General features: G+C 48.8%; 1 protein-coding gene across 4 annotated transcripts in view; it reads right to left on the reverse strand.

Annotated features, from left to right (window-relative positions):
* RBFOX3 (RNA binding fox-1 homolog 3) overlaps nucleotides 1-10,368 on the reverse strand; it is a 352,510-nt gene extending 342,142 nt beyond the window's left edge. For all 4 annotated transcript variants that reach the window (XM_073311003.2, XM_073311011.2, XM_073311008.2 and 1 more), the window contains exon 1: nucleotides 10,226-10,368. The gene's annotated coding sequence lies outside the window, so the exon portion shown is untranslated. The remainder of the gene's footprint in view (nucleotides 1-10,225) is intronic.
* Between the last annotated feature and the right edge of the window lie 9,624 nt (nucleotides 10,369-19,992).

The raw sequence follows: 19,992 nt of genomic DNA on the forward strand, positions 1-19,992 counted from the left end.
AAAATGCCATTGGCCTTCTTGGCAACAAGGGCACACTGTTGACTCATATCCAACTTCTCGTCCATTGTAACCCCTAGGTCCTTTTCTGCAGAACTGCTGCCGAGCCATTCGGTCCCTAGTCTGTAGCGGTGCATTGGATTCTTCCGTCCTAAGTGCAGGACTCTGTACTTGTCCTTATTGAACCTCATCAGATTTCTTTTGGCCCAATCCTCCAATTTGTCTAAGTCCCTCTGTATCCTATCCCTGCCCTCCAGCGTATCTACCACTCCTCCCAGTTTAGTGTCATCTGCAAACTTGCTAAGGGTGCAATCCACACCATCCTCCAGATCATTTATGAAGATATTGAACAAAACCGGCCCCAGGACCGACCCCTGGGGCACTCCACTTGATACCGGCTGCCAACTAGACATGGAGCCATTGATCACTACCCTTTGAGCCCGACAATCTAGCCAGCTTTCTATCCACCTTATAGTCCATTCATCCAGCCCATACTTCTTTAACTCTCATCCACCGTCAAACACAGGGGCTAGAACCAGGGGTGCTGCTGCACCCCCGAGTTTGAAGTGGTTTCCATCATATGCAGGGTCTACAGCTTGGGTCAATGGCACTCAGCCCCCGCCACCGTCACATTGTTCCAGCACCCTGCTCTCAAACGTGTTTTGCAATAAGTGTTTTCTGTAATGTGTCTATGTAACCAAATGTTATTACTTCAGATAATAAAAAGTCCTTTTTCTTAAAACAAGAGTGTGCCAGTAATTACTTGTAACCAGTTTGGATTGGAGCTGAGTGCAGTCTTGGCAAGTTTGAGCAAAAGCAAAAGGAACATACTTAAAGTTCGCCAGCCTTTCCAAGTGATTAAACCTGTGTAATGTCAGTCTGGTCTCCAGCCCCAGTCCTGCAAGGAACTGCACCCAGACAGACCCCCGCATCCTTGCAGGGCCCTGTGGGGCTCCCCGAGGCAGAATTAATTACAGGATCAGGACATACTTTCCTGTATGGTGCCTATCATCATGATATCTCAGTTCTTCTCTTCCTCTCACACACACATCCTCCACCTCCTCCAAGCCAAAGTAGTTGCGGGAGCTTCAAGGTCTGAATACCACTACCAGTTTGGGTTTTATAAGTATACGCAAGATGGATTCTCCTGCACGATCTTCAACAGAAACCAAATAAGCTGCTGCTGAGTGCTGAAAGCATTCTAGCACAACTGGATGGATGCATGCCCTGTAGCAGTCATGAATAGGGTGACCAGACAGCAAGTGTGAAAGATCGGGACGGGATGGGGGGTAATAGGAGCCTACATAAGAAAAAGCCCCAAATTTCGGGAGTGTCCCTATAAAATCGGGACCCTAGTCATGGATCTCCTACCAGTAAGCTCATGGAAACTTTAGCGGTTCTGTTTCCAAATGGCAAAGGTGTTGTATCCAAGTGGCAAATAGCAAATTAAGGAAAAAGTCCAAGGAGAAAATAAAAAGAAGCACACCTTGCTCAGGAACATTCCTGCTCACTCTTGTGCTGAAGGGGCTAGCGAGCCAGCAAACCTATTCCTTTCCTCCTGCCAGCTTGGTTTCAAGACTGGTTGTGGCTAGCAGCCTGCTAGCAGTTCCCCTGAGCAGGGAGTGGTGGTGGTGTTACATGTACCTAGCAGAGCAGCCTGCCAAGTGGCTTTATACCACAGCTGTAAGCAAAGTAAATACAGAAGTGCCCTTCTGCCCACAATGGCCACAGCTAGAGTGCTGCAAGGAAAACCCAGGCTGAAAGGCAGCTCTTGCTAACAGGGTCTCAGCATCCACATGGGTATTTTGGGGACAGGAGTAATGACTGAAGAGGAGTTTTTAAACCTACATCTTTAAACTTATTTGCTAATTCTCCCTCCTGACACCACACAGATGGTTCCGCATTGAGGGGAGGGGTCGGGAGGTATGCAACAAGGCAAAGAGGATCAATAGCTACAGGAAAAGAATAGGAACTAGCAGACTCCTGGCTTTGACGGCGACTCCTTCTTTTGGTTTTGTTTTTTTATGATGGATAAAGAACGGATGGAAAAAAAGGCGGGGGGGGAGGGGAGGGGAGGCCCTTCCCTCCCTTCTGATTGTTTTATGCATTAGAAATTTAGGTCCTGTCCAGCCTGGAAAACACTATGCTGCCTAGAGAGCTACTGAAATGGTGACATGCCAGGAGTCTAAAGCGTGAGAGTTGAGTGTGGAAAGATTCATAGTCAGACAATTTAAAACTTTGTTTTTATTAAACCGAATTTAACTCCAGTGACCAATAAACGTCTCAGAGAAGGAAAATCTTTGTTACAGATTCAACCTCAGCCCCTTCAACTAGAGCGCAAGTGCCAACAATACACCCCCACACACACACAAAAATCATCCTGCAAAGCCAATGGACACCACTTATGATACGCCTGCTATTTCAAAGGTACGAAACAAGGGGAAGAGGGAACTGTAAAGGCTGGTAGCACTGGCCTGCCACATTACACCCTACTAGCAAGTGGAGATCCAGTGGGAAAAGGCTCTGCTGACTCACTGAGGCAGGTGGCTCATTACCCCACCCAGAGATAAGGGAGGGAGGCATTCCCTGGAGAAGCAAGGAACTAGAGTGTGGGCTGAGCAGTCCCCAGGGTGAAGAATCCAGAGCCAGCCAAGCCACAAAAGGAGCCACAAAAGGTCGGAGCCGATTAATATTCCCAAAACTCCAGGAAGGGGATGAGCTGGGTCACTGTGGACTGTGAATGAGTGTGAGAGGGCATAACAGCTCAGACACTCTTAAAAGAAACAGGTTTCAGAGGAACAGCCGTGTTAGTCTGTATTCGCAAAAAGAAAAGGAGTACTTGTGGCACCTTAGAGACTAACCAATTTATTTGAGCATGAGCTTTCGTGAGCTACAGCTCACTTCATCAGATGTTTAGAAACAAAGAAACAAACAAAAAGAAACAAAAAGAAAGAAACAAAACACCCACACACCCTTCATGTTCTCTTTTATCCATCTCAAAGAAGCTCATGCCATTTTAAAAAAAAATCCCCTGCAGGTCACCTTTAGCTGAGACACTGTCTCACCCTGAAACCTTAGGGAAGTCCCTAAGTTGCTAATACTTAGTTACCCCAGCTGAAAAAAGGGGTACCAACAAATCCAACCCCACAAGACCTCACTGAGACATGGACAAGACATCGGAGTGGGGCCTATGCTAGTATCTGGGAAAATTAAAGCATACAGAGAAAGAACTGGAGTACTTGTGGCACCTTAGAGACTAACCAATTTATTAGAGCATAAGCTTTCGTGAGCTACAGCTCACTTCCTCAGATTCTTTTTGCGAATACAGACTAACACGGCTGTTACTCTGAAACCTGTCATTATGCAAGGCACTGCATTTAGCCGTATGGAGTGGAAATCTATCAACTGCATGAAAAAACTTGTACAGATGCATCCGATGAAGTGAGCTGTAGCTCACGAAAGCTTATGCTCTAATAAATTGGTTAGTCTCTAAGGTGCCACAAGTACTCCTGTTCTTTTTGCGAATACAGACTAACACGGCTGTTACTCTGAAAGCATACAGAGAGGCACGCAGTGTGTACTTTTACGAGACAGGCTTCCCAACAGCAGCTATACCCCTTGAGTACACTGAAAAGAGTTGGGAATTGTAGCCAAGTAGAGATTCTTGCAAAATGTTCTGTTTCTGGTTCATAACCATATGTTCTTCCCTGAACTAGTGGAAAAACCAGGCTCTTCCTGAAGGTGAATGGACTTATTTGTGCCTTTTCACCAGCCTGTCTCCTCTCCACATCCTGGAGTTTTCAAGGCTCCTTTCTGTGGGTCAGAAGGGGTGGAGGCGAGGACACAGACCACAGCCATCTCCAGAAATGTTAGCAGGAAGGACAACGAGGCCTTGGCTGGAGTTCCTCCAGCTACAAGCTACGGGGAGAGTTGACCTCTATTGTTCTTCACACACACCCCACCTTTGTATGGTGCTTTGTGATACTCAGATGAAAGGTGCACAGTACAAAGTATCATCAACATAGTCATCTCCCAAACACCTAACATTACACTAGGATACTCATGGGCCCTCGAATCTCTACAGCCCCAAGCTCCTTTCGCCTACACTGTGCGTATGTCTCACCGCACCACCACTTTAGGCAATAGGTGGGCATCTCCCTTTGTGTGACAACTTCAGACCTTGTCCATCATTTTCTTACTTGCTTTCCATGGTTATCTAAAGAGAAATTATTTGCTGTAAACTCACCTCATGACATGCTAAATAAAAAACAAAACTAAAGAACTTCCTTCATGTTTTGTATTATCTCAAATAACCTTCAAAGGCATTTATCTGCCATCAGCTGACGCATCTGAGAAACTGTGATGACAAACTAATTTAGTAAATGCAAGCAAGTAAATGAATGAGTGAATATACCCCATACTGAATGAGGTACCTCATGGTAAATGTCTTCAATGAGGACACTTATCCGTGTGCTGCCAGATGCAGCAATCCAGCCCTGATCCCAAAATCCTCTCTGTGCATGAGGACCCTGACACCCAAATGGAGTCCCATGGGTGGTGTGTCTGTGCAAATCCAATCAGGGGTTTAGTTCTCATGCGCCCATGCAACCACTAAGCTAGCAAACACCCTGGGCACCCACACCTAGCACACAATGGCAAACACATTAAACTGCTCCATCCAGAAACTTCATCTAACGAGGAAGACAAGAGACCTAATCGACAGGATGCGGAAGAAAAGCTATTACGAGACATATTGGAGGGAGAAAGCATAATAAAAGAGGTGGTCATGATGGCAGCCTAGAGAGGATGTTTCAGAGAAGGAGCCAACGCTGTGTTTGTTCTGCCTGAATATCCTACAAGCCTGTGACATAAATGTGATACTTGGGGCTCAGGTATCATGGTGAGGCTTGATCTACACTAGAAACGTATGTCGGTGCAATTACGTTGCTCAGAGGCATGGACAATCCACACTCCTGAGCGATGCCATTATACCGATCTAACCACTGGTATAAATAGCGGTATGTCAGCGGGAGGACTTCTCCCATCAACACAGCTATTGCCTCTCAGGAAAGTGGAGTACGTACGCTGAAGGGAGAAGCCCTCCCATCGGTGTAGGCAGCATCTTCACTGCAGCCTTTTAAGTGCTGACAAGCCCTGTGAAGTACATGCAAAAGAGAGTGAGTTTTTTAAAAGGAAAAAAGGGGGGGGGGAGTGGAGAACTGTGTTAAGATGCAGACAGGCAGGATGTTTACAGAGCCAAGCTCCTTGTGAAGGAATAGGTCAAAGAGAGATCGAAGGAAACTGGGTTTCCAAGAGTGGGGACTTCATGGAAAACGCTTTCCCCTGCCCACCAGCCCTATTTCCAAAACTCACTTGCCAAATCCAGGACTCTGTCGGTTTCCTTCTTGTCTTTACGGGGGGTGGGGGACGACACACAGCCTTGCAGCAGACCCCCAGGAAAGGTAGTCCCCATGAAGGGACAGGAGACCTTTTGTTTCAGCTACAATTGCTTTGCTCCAGTCTAACGGGGGAGGGGGGGATTTTCACCTCCAGCATGCGCCTATTATCTCCTCAAATCCCAACATTTTAGAAGGGAAGTTTTTGTTCCCTATCCTGCGGATCCTTAAATTAATACATACAAGCTGCAGCTCTGAGCCCCCCCAGCCCAGGGTCACGGAAGGCTGTCCTGCCACTATCAGCCAACTTCTGAATGAGTTACTATCAGACTTTACCCACCTGCAGACTCATGAAACCTATTTCTGATGCTTTGAGATTAATGGCACTGCTGTTGGCCCACTGTGACCCCATCCCACAGCAAACCCCTGCAACCATCTATCCCTCGCCCTGCAAGGACCTGCTGGAACCCTGCAGCCAAGTCTTCCTGTGCCTTTTTCTACCAAGGCTTTCTGCTTCTACTTCCCAGAGAGGAGAGTTTATTTTAAACAAACTATGAATCATTTTATGCAGGGGAAAACTCAGCTCTGTATTTTCTCTGAATCGTATAGAAACAAAGCCCCTCTGATGCCCCATGCTCCTGGGAATGGGCTCCCAGCAACCAGCAGAACCTTCAGGCCTGCCAGCCAGCCCCACATGCTTTGCAAACAACTCCTAACCCTACAAAAATCATACAGATAATGCTTGAGGTTCATTTCTATTCTACACAACAATAGCCTCCATTTTTTGCTTTGTGTGGTTTAATCATGTCTCAACCATTTCATCCAAAAACCAGGAAGCTCTTTGGGGAAGGGACTGTCTTAATCGGTGTTTGAACAGCAGGCCTCCTGAGACCTCAGGACTGACTAGGACCTCTGGGAACAATTGTAATACAAATGATAATACACCTTCAATGTGATGTAAAATAAATCGCAAGCCCCGGGGCATCTGAGGAAATGCCATCCCGATTTTACAGAGTGCAAAGAGAAAGAACAGGACATTCCTTAAGTGTTAGGAGCCTCCCAAAATATGGAGCCACCTACAAGTACTCGCTGGCTCTTCTGACCCCCACCCCGAGAGCCTTTTATCCCTCATTCCCCAGCGAGAGACCACAACCATATCAATGAGGGGGAGACAAAACGAAGCAGCAGAAAATCACTCCTGCCCAAGGCCAGGTTTTCAAAGAGGCAGTAAGTGCGTTCCAAACCTTTATCAAAAGCAACTCAAAACAGTCAATGTCAGTAATGTCATGCTTACTGGAGCGAGAAGCAGAGAAATCCCTGCCCCCACCCCACACACACTAATGAAGTCTCTTCTGCTCTTCCCAAGGCAAGAGTTGTGCTACGCTAGCAAACCCTGGGTGCCCCAACTTGGTGGGGGCTGGAGTGAGGGGCACTTCACCCCTTTCCCTTCCACTGGAACAGCTGCATTATTTTACGCACCCTCAGCTCCCAGCTGCTCATGGTTTGGCAAGCATCTTTCATCATCAGCACAGAGCACCACAGGGAACAGGAGGGGTTCTCTTCTTTCTAATGCACTTCACCACTTAAAGCACATTTCTTCACATCAAATGCCTACATTAAAAGCTTTGGATGAAACATTCTCTATTTTGGTACTGTAAATATCGACCCACAGTCATACAAGTGGTTAAATACGTGCACCATATTTTTACATCTGCAGCATATATCAAGCAGGTGAATAAAAAGGCACCCTCTTTTTCCCAAAAGCAATGTTTCAGATTAACGCTGCAGCATGCCAAGCCTTGCTTAGAATGAAATTCCGACAGACAGGAGCATGCTTCCAGCAAAAAAGAAAAACCAAGGAAGCTGCACAAGCTTGGATTTATTTGCACCCCCATGCAAACTGTAGAAACTGTACATTTCTATTCCAAACCGTAGTATTCTGCCTTACCCGCTTCACCCAGTTATCAGAGGTATGCAGGCCAGAAGGGGGTCGGGGTTCTCAGGCACCCTCCCCACCCACTTTTCCCTCCTCTTTAATCAGTCTGCACTTCATGCAACTTTTTCTTTATAATTTACATTGACCTGGAAGGTCTGATTTTAATTAATGTAATATTCCTGTTAACAACAGTGCCTAATTAAGACATCCGTTAAGAATCCATAATGTAAACTTAATGAGGAGTTCTTCTGGGATTTTTTTGTGAACAAATAAAATGCTGCATCTTTGAACTTTAAAAAACAATTATTAATAGGTATATTAAATGAATTAATTGACAGGGACTTAGGAAAAAGCCTACCTAGTATCATCACTCCCTGCCCCTGGTAGAACTTCTCAACAGCAACTCCACTGCTTGAAGAAATAATTGGGAATTATCCTCAAGAGTGCTATAGATTTTTATGAGATTTATTTGTGACGTCGTCTACTTCTGGCGCCAACCCAAAGCTCCTCTCTCATGAGCTGCTAGACTACAGTTCATGGCAGGTTTAACTAGCATGCACTCTTCTGGTTCAGCTACCCATGTCTTCTCCAACTAGGAGAACCATCTTCTTCAACCATCTTTAAACCGAAAAGGAGGACTTGTGGCACCTTAGAGACTAACCAATTTATTAGAGCATAAGCTTTCGTGAGCTACAGCTCACTTCATCAGATGCATATCGTGGAAACTGCAGCAGGCTTTATATATACACAGAGAATATGAAACAATACCTCCTCCCACCCCACTGTCCTGCTGGTAATAGCTACTTTAAACCATCTTCTTCAACCCGTTCTCCTCCATCCCACCCATGCAGAGATATTACATCTTACAAACCAGGAAGACAGCAAACACTACATATCAAATCTGGGAAGGAAAGAAAGAAAGAAAAAGACAAGATACAAATTCACACAGTACAGTAATCTTCCACCACAGCTAGTATTTGGCTCTGCAGCTGGGCTTGCTAAAGTTATCACCTATTTCCCCTGAAGCTACTTTGCTCCAGACTGCCTTTAGGATGATTTCCAAGGGAAACACTCATTGTGTGCTTCCTGCAGAGGTGCAATAAAGTGTGTGATAACCGTGGGGGTCTGGTGCTGGAGGCACAACCCCCTCCGAAGCAGTACACCCTGGGATAGTATTGCAGGGCCACCGAGGGAGCTTTGCTCTCTATTGTTATTCTGCACAGCAACCCAACTTCTCTGTGAAGGCTGCAGAAGAAACAATAAAAAGGGCTTTGCACTGCACTCCCCTATTACGGCCTGTAACCTCCCAATGTCAACGAAAAAAGAGGGGAAGGGAGGAGGGGATCCACTGAACACAGTAACTTCCATCCTACAAAAAGCTTCCTTAGTGACCCTTTAGGAACAGAAAGTTCAGCCACTCATCAGCTTAGGAAGCAGAATCCCCTACGCCCCACTGCAGCTACTCTGACCCAGTCCCACCTGAACTCCACTGCCCAGGGTAGGCCTGACAGTTTCCTGGAGCAGGATTTTTAACAGGTATTTCACCTGAACACATTTCAGAAACTCGTGGACAGGATACCACTGGTACCTTAACTCCATATGCATCCCCAGCACTTTCAGAGCAATTCACACCTGGCACCTCTCTCCCCACCCCTGTGATTTACAACTGCATGCCAGGCATCACCCCTGGGAAGAGACTTCATGCTCTCCACTTGCCCAAGGCATCCATCATTCACCTCTGGAGCTGGACAGGCTGACCCTTCTTCTCCTGCCCCCTAGCTAACAAGCAGGCAGGGTACCCACATGCAAACAGAGGTACAGTAACAAGGCAGAGGAAGCAAAACTTGCACCCTATATCCCACCTCAGCATCCCGGTCACCACCCACCTATGTACACTATTATTAGGGGGCACAGCAGAGTGGGGGGAGAGCCTGAGTATCTCTGTGCCTCCCCCCGCAGTGTCTCCAGTGAACCATTTCCAGCGCCTGTCTTCACAGTCTGCTCCCACTCATCTGAGGGTGACTGGCATCCCCTCCACCCCCATGCCCTGCCCAGCATCCCCTCCAATGACCCCAGCTGGCACTCCCTCCCACCCTGTCTGGCACCCCCATACCCTGCCCCCATCCCGGCACCCCCTCCTGCTCCCATACCCTGTCCCCCACCCACCACCCCCTCTCACCCCCATGTCTGGCACCCCCATACCCTGCCCCCATCCCGGCACCCCCTCCTACTCCCATACCCTGTCCCCCACCCACCACCCCCTCTCACCCCCACGTCCGGCACCCCCATACCCTGCGCCCATCCCGGCACCCCCTCCTGCTCCCATACCCTGTCCCCCTCCCACCACCCCCTCTCACCCCCATGTCCGGCACCCCCATACCCTGCCCCCATCCCGGCACCCCCTCCTGCTCCCATACCCTGTCCCCCTCCCACCACCCCCTCTCACCCCCATGTCCGGCACCCCCATACCCTGCCCCCATCCGGGCACCCCCTCCTGCTCCCATACCCTGTCCCCCTCCCACCACCCCCTCTCACCCCCATGTCTGGCACCCCCATATCCTGCCCCCATCCCGGCACCCCCTCCTGCTCCCATCCCCTGTCCCCCTCCCACCACCCCCTCTCACCCCCACGTCCGGCACCCCCATACCCTGCCCCCATCCCGGCACCCCCTCCTGCTCCCAGCCCCTGTCCCCCTCCCACCCCCACGTCCGGCACCCCCATACCCTGCCCCCCTCCGGGCACCCCCTCCGACCCCTATGCCCGGCTCCCAGGCCCCCCAATGCCCTGCCCCCATCCCGGCACCCCCTCCCCACGCCCTGCCCCCCAGGCCCCGCTGCTCCCTGCCCCGAGCGCGGCGGCGGCGGCGCCCCCCGAGCCCCCGGCCCGGGTCACTCACCTGCTCACGGGTCCCTGCGGCGGGGGCCGGAGCGCAGCCGAGCCCCGGGTGCCGAGCGGCATCTCCCGGGCAGCACCGGGCGGCGGCGGCGGGTCGGTGCCTGGCGAGGGAGGCGGCGGCGGCTCCGCGCTGCTCTGCGCCCACCCGGCTGCGCTGGGTCCCGGCGCACGCGGCTGCGCCCGAGCCGCCCGCCCCCGGCCGCCGGGGAGGGGAGCGCAGCGCAGCGCAGCGCAGGGGGCGGCGCGGGCCACACGTGCCCCGGCCCCTGCTCCCGCCCCCGGCCCCGGCGCGGGCCCCGGCGCGGGCAGGGAGCGGAGCCGGCGGCGCCCGGAGCCTCGGACCCCGCCTGGGCCGGGGGGGGGGGGAAGAGAGAGACCCCCCCCGGCGCCTCGCCGCGCCCCCCTGCCCGGGCCCCGCGCCGCGCCCCCCTGCCCGGGCCCCCCCCCCGGCGCCGCGCCCCGCTTACCGCGCACCCCGCCGGCCCCGGGCCCCGCCCACGGGCTCCTTCCCGGCAGGGCTCCGGGCTGAGCTGGGGGGCAGGCGGCTCGGGCTCTGACACGCCCTGAACTTCGGGGCTGCCGGGGGCTTCCTCCCCACCCCCCCCCCAGCGCCCCAGCCGCGGGCAGCCCAGAGCCTTGGGCCTCCTTTCTCCTGGGCAGGGGTCGCCCTGGCCTGTGGCTGCACGTGGGGGCCATTCCCCCGCCCCCGAAGAAGAAAGCAGGAAAAGACCATTTCCTATCGTGCTGACTAAGATGTACTCCTTGTAGTCCCGCCTGTCACCAGCTGTCTCTTGTCTTCTGCTCCGATTGTAACCTGTGTGGGGCAGGGACTGGCTGTGCTCTGCAGCACCTGGTATAATGGGTTCCTGCCCGTGCCAAGGGCTCCCAGGCACTCTGGCACTACAAGAATAGTAAGAAAAGGACTTTCCCAGAACCGAGGCAATGATTTGAATGTTTCTGACAGACAGGACAGCGGTCTCTGCCTTCTCCGCCTATCCCATTTCATTCCTCTCACTGCTCCAATCTGAGATCCTGCTGTTGCTCTTCTTGGCCTGATTTCCTCAGAGACCCCATCCATAACCCAGGGGGAGAGTTATGCTGGTCAGAGATGCCATGCTGTGCTATGCTAATCAAGGTCCAGGTATAGGAACTAGAGGCTAAGGTGTTCTCAACTGGATGTCCCTAAGCTGTAGGACACCAGACCACAATAACCAGCTTGAGCCCAAAGACCATACAACAAGAGAGGGGACACAGTACCTCAGTTTTCTTGAGAAGAAGATTCTAGGCACAAACACACAATCCCAGCACTGATTTTTAATTGAGAGCCAGATTTGTTCCTGGTGTTTCTTCATTGAAGGTGATGGGGTTACATCTAACACACAGTGCTACTAAACACACTCCTGTGGACTATAATACACACCTTACACCTCCCCAATGCACATTTTACACAAGCAACATGTATATTTAATGTACATCCTGGAGTCAGTGCTGGGTGATAGCACCATTTCCCTCCTGAGTGAAGAAAGGAAGCAGAAGATTTGTTCATTCTTATGACACTTCTCACAAATGCAGCTAAATGATGGAAGAGCTCAGCCAACATGAATTCTTGGTCTGTCCCACATGGCTTGTTCTCCCTCTGCTCCCTCGGACTGAAGCTGCTTTAGGCAGCAGGCGTGGAGAACTGAGAAAGCTGGGAGCCTGGGGAAGGGTCTGAAAATGGCTCAGCTTGTAGTAGCCTGCGGGGTAGGTCCCCACTGAAATCTATGCATGTGATTGCAAAATAATATCCACCCCGCAGAAGAAACCTTACCAATCAGACGGTGCATGTGCAGGAGCTGAAGAAGCTAGCAGCTGCTGCAGCGATATGGTGTGGGATTGCTAGGCAACCCCTGCTTAAGTGTGGGAAAGAGGCCTGTGCTGAGCTGGTGCCATGGAACCGGGGCTTGTGTCCTGCAGGACATGCACATCTGAGCTTCAGAGAAAGAGAAGTACAGATGCAGAGGAAATTTTTAAAAATATCTGTGGATTTCAAGGAGCACAAGCCAGGGGAAGTGGGAGAGAAAAGAAAGGAAGAGATTAGCAGAGAGCGAGACAGCTGGATAAGGGGAAGCAGCTAGAAAAACATGAACTAACTAAAACATGCTTTATGCAACATTAAAATTGTGATACAGACCAGCATCTGGAAAATCATTTGTTTTTCTTAGTTTGTGTCACAGCCTGTCTGTCACTTTAGAGGGTCCCCCCTCCAATCCCAGGAGGGGTTTTTATAGGTTTTACATTATTTAAAACAAACATAAGAGTGATATGCTTACTTTGGAAAGGAATTCCTCTTAGCAAGTGGGGGTGCAGAAATCAAAGGGTAATAAACAACCATGGCTCCAAAATCCATCAAGGGCTCTTCCCCCTGTGCAGATGCTGTAGTAAATTGCCTCATCTTCCCTAGCTGTGCATGTGTTCACCCATTTAGCTACTGCGAGTGGGAGCACTGCACATACAGGGAAGACTAACTCCCCCATTGAGCAAGGTGCTCTGCACAGGCAGACCCCTGCACCTTCAGAGCCATGCAGGATCAGGACCCAAGTTTGTGCATTAGATTTATCCTCATCTAGACCCCTGTGAACAGAGCTGCAGGATACAGTTTCTGGGACTATTTGTTCCTATTTTTAAATTAATTCATCCATCATATGCTGCTTGTTGATTTAGTTGCATCCAATGAAGTGAGCTGTAGCTCACGAAAGCTTACGCTCAAATAAATTTGTTAGTCTCTAAGGTGCCACAAGTACTCCTTTTCTTTTTGCGAATACAGACTAACACGGCTGTTACTCTGAAACCTGATTTAGGACTGTGAACTGTACTTGGAAAGCACCTTGCACATTGTGGGAACTACTGGAATATAAATGAATAATCGTCATAGAGATGTTTCCTCCTGGAGTTCCTGCTGGGGCATGGCAGCCAGATATGCATTGTACGCAACACAGGACAATGCCTTACAACACAGTCCAGTCCTGAATCTTTACCGTGGGAGGTAACTATCCACAGTGTACAGATGGGAAAACCAAGGCAGAGAGAGGTGAAGTGACCTGCCAAAAGCAAAAGTGTCCACAGTTGGACTAGACCTCCGAAGTTCCTGGGGCTTATAGTTCTACATTCAGGGACCAACTCACCCCTCTCCCTGTCTTAGCCCGATCTTTCAGACAGAGAAAGTTTCCTATGTCAGGAGGTAGCGTGCCAAATGATACGCAAAGAAAGGGTCCTTTTGGCTGAAAAGTGAATGTATACCAACATTAGAAGCCAAATGTAGCTCTGACATAAGTTGATGCAACTTCCCTTTGACTTCAACAAGAGCTGCACCCAGTCATATCTGCACTAGATGTTAGTCTGGTCCATTTCGTAAGCGTTTCAGACAGTGCAGGGCCTCCTCTCTGTACCAGCACTAGAAGCATCTCACCATAATAATATCCAAAGGAACACTCCCTGTGCCCTCAGAGTCCTCTGCCAACATGGACAACGTGGCATGATGTGTCAGGGGCAAGGATCCTTGGACGGGGTGGGAGAGATCCTAGACACATTCAGCTTTGGGTTTGTAGGAACACCATCAAACAAGCCATCCCTTGTCTTGAGTAAGTCCAGCCTGCAAAGCACTGGAGAGGCAAAAGCAGAGTCATGCTAATGTGCTTTGAAATAATGCTTTTTAAAGTATAATTTATGATGGATTATGTCGTTAAGTTATGCAACATAATGAGCAAATCTAAAATGTAATTGTCGCTGCACATTAACAACAAAATCCTGAACCTCTATTATACTAACAAACTTATTAAATCAGTGAACACTGCATTGCATCAGTCAATTACTAAAACAATGCCAAGATCACTAGCACAATCTGATACCCATTAGAGGGAAAGAGAGAGAGACCAAGCTACCAGAGCTGCCCACAATGGCTGCTACATGTATTAAAACATTAAATGCATTTGCATTTTTGATACAATGCAAAATTTGGTGGGTATTTTGCTGCTGTTCAGCATGCTTCAGTCCAAGTGAAGGAACGTCAAGTGCACATAGAATCATAGAATATCAGGGTTGGAAGGGACCCCAGAAGGTCATCTAGTCCAACCCCCTGCTCAAAGCAGGACCAATTCCCAGTTAAATCATCCCAGCCAGGGCTTTGTCAAGCCTGACCTTAAAAACCTCTAAGGAAGGAGATTCTACCACCTCCCTAGGTAACGCATTCCAGTGTTTCACCACCCTCTTAGTGAAAAAGTTTTTCCTAATATCCAATCTAAACCTCCCCCACTGCAACTTGAGACCATTACTCCTCGTTCTGTCATCTGCTACCATTGAGAACAGTCTAGAGCCATCCTCTTTGGAACCCCCTTTCAGGTAGTTGAAAGCAGCTATCAAATCCCCCCTCATTCTTCTCTTCTGCAGGCTAAACAATCCCAGCTCCCTCAGCCTCTCCTCATAACTCATGTGTTCCAGTCCCCTAATCATTTTTGTTGCTCTTCGCTGGACTCTCTCCAATTTATCCACATCCTTCTTGAAGTGTGGGGCCCAAAACTGGACACAGTACTCCAGATGAGGCCTCACCAATGTCGAATAGAGGGGAACGATCACGTCCCTCGATCTGCTCGCTATGCCCCTATTTATACATCCCAAAATGCCATTGGCCTTCTTGGCAACAAGGGCACACTGCTGACTCATATCCAGCTTCTCGTCCACTGTCACCCCTAGGTCCTTTTCCGCAGAACTGCTGCCTAGCCATTCGGTCCCTAGTCTGTAGCTGTGCATTGGGTTCTTCTGTCCTAAGTGCAGGACCCTGCACTTATCCTTATTGAACCTCATCAGATTCCTTTTGGCCCAATCTTCCAATTGGTCTAGGTCCTTCTGTATCCTATCCCTCCCCTCCAGCGTATCTACCACTCCTCCCAGTTTAGTATCATCCGCAAATTTGCTGAGAGTGCAATCCACACCATCCTCCAGATCATTTATGAAGATATTGAATAAAACCGGCCCCAGGACCGACCCTTGGGGCACTCCACTTGATACCGGCTGCCAACTAGACATGGAGCCATTGATCACTACCCGTTGAGCCCGACAATCTAGCCAGCTTTCTACCCACCTTATTGTGCATTCATCCAGCCCATACTTCCTTAACTTGCTGACAAGAATACTGTGGGAGACCGTGTCAAAAGCTTTGCTAAAGTCAAGAAACAATACATCCACTGCTTTCCCTTCATCCACAGAACCAGTAATCTCATCGTAAAAGGCGATTAGATTAGTCAGGCATGACCTTCCCTTGGTGAATCCATGCTGGCTGTTCCTGATCACTTTCCTCTCATGCAAGTGCTTCAGGATTGATTCTTTGAGGACCTGCTCCATGATTTTTCCAGGGACTGAGGTGAGGCTGACTGGCCTGTAGTTCCCAGGATCTTCCTTCTTCCCTTTTTTAAAGATTGTGTGTTCTCAAAACTTCTGGGATGGAGGGGGCAAAATAATCACATATGGGCATGGGCAACCTTAATTCTGGCATTTCTGTATTAAATGCACTCAAACGTTAGGAAAACATTCTTTTAATATAGAAAATTATATTAAAAATACTATTTTTTTAAAAAAAGAAAATGGAAAAAAAAATTCCATCACATGGAACCATATTGATCTGCTACATAGGTCACCAGCAGGGTTGGGACCTTTAGGTCCACACCACAGACCTCTAGCACTCTAACTAATGGAGTAACTGATAGCTGTAGTAGGCTGCTATCCTATGTGGACCAGCCACTGGAGGGGAAGAGACAGACACTTTGCCAGTAGGTTTAATAGCTTTTTGCTGACAGCAAAGGAACGTTGTGTCTGAAGAATCCTGAGTTCAATTGCAGATTCCAGAGACACGTGCTCAAGTGGTTATAAACCTTTCTGCCTCTGTCCCCCACATCCCGTCTCATAGATTCATACATTTTAAGGGCTAGAAGGGACCATTGGGCTCATCTAGTCTGACCTCCTGTCTAGCACAGGCCCTAGAACTTCCCCAGAATAATCCCTAGAAAAGACCTTTTAGGAAACATACAATCTTGATTTAAAAATTGTCGATGGAGAATCCACCCTAACCAGCTGCCATGGTACAGCCGTGCTGGAGGAGCTGTGGGCGTAGGGCCACCCAGCGGACCCACGTTCTGCTCCTTTCGCCGCTCCAGTTCTGAAGTCTCCGGTGCAGCAGGAGGAGGACAGAGCCCTCTCCTCCCCAGGTAAGGGGTGTGAATCATGGGGAGGGGACAGGGAGAGTGTGGGGGCTGGGGACAAGTCGGGGAGGAGTCATGTGGAGGGGTACATGAGGAGGTCATGTGCCCTGCCGTACCAGTAAAAAATGAATTCCACTTGCACCACTGATTGTGGGCTGTATTTTCAGCTCTCTCTGTGTTATGTGGGCCATATCCACCCTATATACGTACCACCTGTATGGCCCTGAGGATGCCACATGAACCGCAGCCTTGTGCTGATTGGGCCGCAAGCAGCCCATGGGATGCGGGTTGAGAACCACTGGTATAAGGCATGTTTTCTAATCCTTTCATCATTCTCGTGGTTCTTCTCTGAACTCCCTGCAATTTAGCCACATCCTTCTTGAATTGTGGGCACCAGAACTGGACACAGCATCAGCAGCAGTCACACCAGTGCCCAATACAGAGGTAAAGTGTCTTCTCTACTCCTACTCGAGATTCCGCTGCATTAGCTCTTTTGGCCACAGTGTCACATGGAGGGCTCATGTTTAGCTGATTATCCATCAGGACCCCCACATTTTTTCAGTTACACTTCCCAAGATAGAGTCCCCCCATCATGTACTTATGGTGTACATTCATTGTCCCCCCGGCCCCATCCCTCCAAATCCAGGTTCCTGTCTGCCTCTTGCCTCCTTTCAGCTGCCACAGCCCTCAACTCGGACTGTTTCTCCTTTCTCCACACTGCCTGGTGCCTGCTCTCATCTCAGATGCCTGGTGCCCCCAAGGAGGAACAACCTTTTGTAGTGATAATCAAGGTGGGCTATTTCCAGCAGTTGACAAGAACGTGTGAGGAACAGTGTGGGAGGGGGGAATAAACATGGGAACACAAATCAGACGCCAAGAATTATAACATTCAAAAACCAGTTGGAGAACACTTCAATCTCTCTGGTCACTTGATTACAGACCTAAAAGTCACAATTCTTCACACAAAAAAAACAAACAAACACACACTTCAAAAAACAGACTCCAAAGAGAGACTGCTGAATTGGAATTAATTTGCAAACTGGACGCCATTAAATTAGGCTTGAATAGAGACTGGGAGTTGATGGGTCATTACACAAAGTAAAACTATTTCCCCATGTTTATCCCCTTCCCCCCCCCCCCCCACTGTTCCTCACATGTTCTTGTCAACTGCTGGAAATAGCCCACCTTGATTATCACTACAAAAGGTGTTTTTTGTTTTTTTCCCCTCTCTCTTTCTCCTGCTGGTAATAGCTCACCTTACCTGATCACTCTCCTTACAGTGTGTACAGTAACACCCGTTGTTTCATGTTCTCTCTGTATAAAAAAAATCTCCCTCCTGTATCTCCCCACTGTATTTTCCACTGCATGCATCCGATGAAGTGAGCTGTAGCTCACAAAACCTTATGCTCAAATAAATTTGTTAGTCTCTAAGGTGCCACAAGTCCTCCTTTTCTTTCTGCGGATACAGACTAACACGGCTGCTACTCTGAAACCTGCCAAATTTCAGGTACCTGTCCCAAAACAAGGAGACACGAAAGCTTCTCAAGGAAACAGTTCTAAGAAAAAAAATACATTTTTCATTAGCCTTGTTCTTGGAAATGGCAGAACCATTTTAGTTGCAACTTTCCAAAAATAGCCAGCCTGAGGCAGACACCCAGCATGGAAAATTTCAGTCTGAATAATTAACCAAAGTTTACCAAAGTTTTAAGCAACTGAAAACAGGGTCTTATAATAGAAAGTGTTAGTCATCCTTAACTATAGACATCACCATCAGCAATGTTCTCAGATGAAGCCCTCTGAGAGCATGTTAAAGGCAAAAGATTTACCCTTGATTGTCCACTACTCATGAGCTTTCCCAAACAAGTCCTAAAGTGTGGGCAAGGAGACATCCAGATTTACCATGCAGGGGACCCTGATTTGATGTTTTCACACTGGGAAGAGTCTGAAGGGTGGTCTAAGGGCCCAGAAATCAGTGCTCTCCACTGCCTTGCAGGAGACCTAGATTTGAAGCCCAAGCCTTAGTGTACTTTTTGTTATTGTATGGTTGCTCATGAATACTGAATGACTGGCACTGACTTTAAGTGAAAAAAGTATTTGTTTTGGTAACAAAACTGCACCCATCTACAGAACAACATGGATTTTACTGCTATCAGACTCTAAACCTCTCAGCCTTGACAAAGTCCCTTCAAATCTCCCATTCGGACACAGCTGAATGCAGGCACCATTAATGTGACATTCTTGCAGAATTATTAAAACCAGTAAACAAGGAGGGTGAGAATTCCAGAGATCCTGCAAACACAACCACACAAACATTCAAAGCAAAGTGTGTTCAACACAGGACTAATTATGCAAATTAATCATTGGTAAATCAGGTAGCTTTTTATTTATTTAAATAGCAACCCAGCAGAATACGTGTTGTGTAAGGAAAGCTGTGAATTTGCTCTATTTATTCTGATAAGAAATGTTTAGTAACACGTTGCATGATCCAACCTCCCCTCATTCTCTTTCAGATTAAATTTTAAATTGATTTGCTGGTATCATACCGTTCATAGCTCTCAGTGTGTCATTGCAGCTAATGAACCAAGCCAGCGACACATTTATAACCCTCTATTCGCCTTTTCCATCAGGAAAGGAATTTTTTTCTCCTTTGCATTGAAGTTCTAAAACTTAAAGAGAGAGAGCGCGAGCAAGCAGTTCTATCTACTGAAAGCTGTGGTTTAATCCCTACCATGGGGATGGGCAAGGGTAGAGGTGGCAGTGGGGAGAGAGAGAGCGCGCGCGCCCTGTATGCTTTCCCTGAGTCTGAGTGGTCTCTTTGGCCTCACTGACACTGTCCTCACAGCAGGGCTTCAGCTAACCTGGCTTCCAACACACTCTGGGCTGACTCAGGTGGATGGAACCAAGCCGTGGCTTGAGCTAAGCTCCTACCCAACACCCGTTATAAAACATGCCTTTAATGGGGTTTGCCAGCCAAACCCTGTAGGGAACTGTGTCTAAAGACTGCTGCAAAGCCAACATAGGGAGAGGTCTTTTACCCAGTTTCACACCACCAGTGTTCTGTTGCTCCCTCTGCAACGAGTGCAGGATTCCAACGTGGCAGGGATGCTCAAAGTGGGCTCAAGGCAGCTACCAGACACAGTCTAGGATGCAGAGACCATTACTCCGCAGGAGTTTGTTTCAGTGACAGGGGCAAGCAGGTAGACATAGCCACTGTTTGGTTGTGCTGGGGGTACTATTGGCCAGCTAGGAGGGCATGCAACAGGAACCACTGCTGGTGAGCACATCTTCTATTGTTGGAAGCCCAGCTGTTATCCCCACCCTTCAGGGACTCTGGTTTTGAAAGCCTTCAGCATCACCTCTTCCATGTGTCACATTAGCAGGGCCCTACCAAATTCATGGCCATGAAAAACGCATCATGGACCCTGAAATCTGGTCTCTTGTGTGCTTTAAGCCTACACTACACAGACTTCATGGGGCAACCAGCATTTCTGAAATTGGGGGTCCTGACCCAAAAGGGAGTTGGCGGGGGGGTGTCACA

The sequence above is a fragment of the Lepidochelys kempii genome, chromosome 14, assembly GCF_965140285.1.
Source record: "Lepidochelys kempii isolate rLepKem1 chromosome 14, rLepKem1.hap1, whole genome shotgun sequence".
Lineage (NCBI taxonomy): Eukaryota > Metazoa > Chordata > Testudines > Cheloniidae > Lepidochelys > Lepidochelys kempii.